The sequence below is a fragment of the Lissotriton helveticus genome, chromosome 1_1 (assembly GCF_964261635.1).
Source record: "Lissotriton helveticus chromosome 1_1, aLisHel1.1, whole genome shotgun sequence".
Classification (NCBI taxonomy): Eukaryota; Metazoa; Chordata; class Amphibia; order Caudata; family Salamandridae; genus Lissotriton; species Lissotriton helveticus.
Window position 1 is genome coordinate 1318519160 of NC_136057.1, and position 3433 is coordinate 1318522592.

Below are 3433 nucleotides of genomic sequence, written 5' to 3' on the forward strand. Positions count from 1 at the left end.
GTTCGAGAAGCCTTTAGCAGGCGCTCTCGCCCATCTATTCACAGGTACTGGCCCCATCTCTGCATCAGACCCGCCCAGACAGACCTGGCCAGATTCTGTTTGGGCTGTGCTGAGGCCAAAGACATTCCTTTCCCTATTTACGGCCTTGGAGCTTTCCACGACCATCCTCCCTCTGTCCTAGAGATAAGTATGGAATGCATGAAAAACACTCTGAAGGTACAACATAACCTCACGATGCATCCTCACGAGATGCCTCGCACCCATTTGTACTGGTTTACGTGAAAAACATGTTTATGTTACTGCTTAAGTGTAACTACAGGGCAAAGCAGCACAAAATGGAAGTCCGATGAAATAAAATGGAAGATCAGAGCATTGCATGGAATCGAGGTCAACATGTAACTTAGCAAGTGTAAAATAGCAAATGCAGTACATTCCAACCCTTGACCTTCGATTCACCCATCATACCCCATTGGCCTAAATACCATGGATCTGGGACGAAAAAGGGAGAGAAGATTAGGAATGCATTGACTGCAACAACATAATGAGATAAAAATGCAAATAATGACTATAATAACACCCAAGATATACCGAAGCTGTCCAAAGTTAGGCAGCCATCCAAACAACCAATCCCACCATCCTTGGTCAACGTCTTGGGTAACCCCTTTCACTAAATCTTTTAAAGCATTAATATGTGCATGGATAGACGTAGAATGACCAGATAAATTGAAATAACAGAGCTCCTCAAAGTCCTTGCAACCGTGGTTATGTTTTAGCAACAAATAGTCCACAGCTGCCCTATTTTGCAAAACAGCTTTTCTCGTTCCTTGAACATCTAATAATAATTCAGCTAAAGCGGCAGAAGTATGATTGAGATTTTTCACTATTAAACAGGCAAGCTTTGCAATCGTTCTGGCATTATAAACGGACAGTCCTGGCACTCCTACAATGGAAAGAGCCAAACTAGTATATTCTGTTCTAGAAAGCAAGTCAATATTGGAGTCACAATCCTCAGGTAATTGAATCGTGGCTCTAGAAGAGCAAATACGGGTAACATAATGCATGGGAAAAAGCATAAGACTTAATCGTGATAAGGCACAAGGTCCTCCAGTTATGTTAGCTGGTATGTAAGTGTATGAAATATTACCACACGAGAACGTCCATCCTTTAGGTAATTTCACATGGTTAACATGACTAGTGGCTAATACTGTGTGATTACAAACCATATATTTGGTAACATTATTACAAAACTGTCACGTCGTGACTGACATAATGTTTGTTGATCAGGGGTCAATTGTTTGCTTTTCTCTAGTTTCAATTGGTTACACTTGCCAATTTGGGCAGGGTCACAAGTTAGTTGATAGCAAACATCTCCAGTAGAGATATTGTAAGTAACAATACTCGTCAAGTTCCTCCAGAGGCTATCTGTAATCTCCGGGCAAAAGCGACAGTACTCATAAAGACTCAGCTGTGTTCGAACATCACTTTCCTCCACTACCCCATCAAAGTTAGTTTGGTTGAAGATGTGTAGGAGCACATGTGCAGGGGTAGGTACGGCGACAAGACAGGTGGATATTATATCAGCTGTACTCTGACGATTTCTCATACAGAAGTGGGAAATGTTCAGCACATTCCCGGCCAAGTAGGTCCAGATGTTATCTGGTTGCTGCAACAATGCTGTCATCCGACTCGGGCGGTTGATCCCCTTCGGCATCCCCGGGCCCTCCTGGACCCCTCCGGACATGCCCAAACACCAACCACACCGCGCAAGCATCGCAGCGGCAAGCCATACTGTGATCTAGAAACAGAAAATAAACTGGTATAATCACTCTTGCAAATAACATTTTTCAGCAGGTACATTTTCCCACTTTTCCTGTCCGGGTTTCATGATGACTAGGATATTATCCTTGCCCTTAGCGATCAATTCTGCAGGTTCAGGAGGTTTGTTTGGGGACTCCACCCACAATTTCACCCCTGGGTTCTTGTCAGTAGATCCGAACCCGCCCTTTCCTCGCACAGTTAGAAGGGCTGGGGCCGTCCCCTTCATGACATTTCCTCCATAAACCGGCATGATGACCATTTGGGCAACACGGTCACCGGGTTGCACAATCAGATCATTGTTTCCACTGTTCAATAGGATAACTTTGATCTCCCACTGGTAATCGGCATCGACCACCCCGCCTAAAACCTGGATGCCTTTAAGGGCAAGCCCAGATCGAGGAGCAATTAGCCCGAAATGCTCTGGGGGAATTTGAACTCCAATTCCTGTCTCAATCAAGGTAATGTCTCGTGGTTGCAATCGATAAAGTTTCAAGGCATGTAAATCAAGACCGGCAGCCTCTGGTGTGGCACAATATGGAGCCAAAGCTCCGGGAGCTGTCTCCCAATACAGAATCGTGTTTGTGGCCACATGGGGCTTAATCTGCAAAGCTGGGGTCAACATGCGCATTAAAGGAGTCTCTACATCAGCAAGGGGTTGGTTATTCAAAATCTGCAATGCATCAGACAAGTGATCCTTCCACCCCTTCAATGACCCATCAGACACCTTCTTCAACTGCTCTTTCAGCAAACCATACATTCTCTCAATCAAACCTGCTGCATGTGGGTAATAGGGTATGTGATAGATCCACTCAATGTTATGCTGCACACAAACATCTTGCACCATCTTTCCTTTAAAGTGGGACCCATTGTCACTTTGGACCTGCAATGGATTTCCGTAGTATAAGATCAAACAATTCAACGTTTTCAGAGTGTTAGACTGGGTTGCTCTCTTGCATGGAAAGGCGATGAGATAGCCTGAATAGGTATCCACCACCGTGCATGCATACTGACATCCTCGACTCATTGGCATCGGCCCGATGAAATCAATTTGCTATATTTGCCCTGGTAGCTTCCCTCTGCCTAACTGGCCTCTCACTACCTTTGGAACTGGTCTGTGCTGAGTATGCTGACAAACAGGACAGTGAATGATTGCAGTCTTAATCAAATCTAGGGGAATATACATCCCTCTACCTTCAGCCCACCTGCTAGTGGCTCGCTCGCCCAAATGTCCACTTTTCTGGTGCGCCCATTTAGCCATGCCCACCAAGTCAGAATCCTGAGTCTCCACCTCAGCTTCATGAATCTTCGCTTCTTGGTCTGCAAAGGAATTGCGCCAATGCTCTAGTGAGTCAGTCGGGCAATGAGCATCGACATGATACACTGTAACTGTACTCTGTGACAACAATTCCCAAATTTCCTGCCACAACTCCTTTCCCCAGATCTCCCTGTTGTGAATCATCCAATTGTGAGCATGCCATGTGGGAAGCCAAGCGGCTAACCCATTGGCCGTAGACCATGAATCAGTGTAAATGTGACATGTACCAGGGAGCTCTTGCTTTAACGCCTGGTAAACCGCATACAATTCTGCAAACTGACTACTCCTCCCCTCTCCAGT

The 3433-nt window shown here is 45.4% G+C and overlaps 1 pseudogene; it reads right to left on the bottom strand.

The window, feature by feature from the left end:
- Positions 1-452: 452 nt before the first annotated feature.
- LOC144763960 (uncharacterized) lies at positions 453-1711 on the bottom strand (annotated as a pseudogene).
- Positions 1712-3433: the final 1722 nt, after the last annotated feature.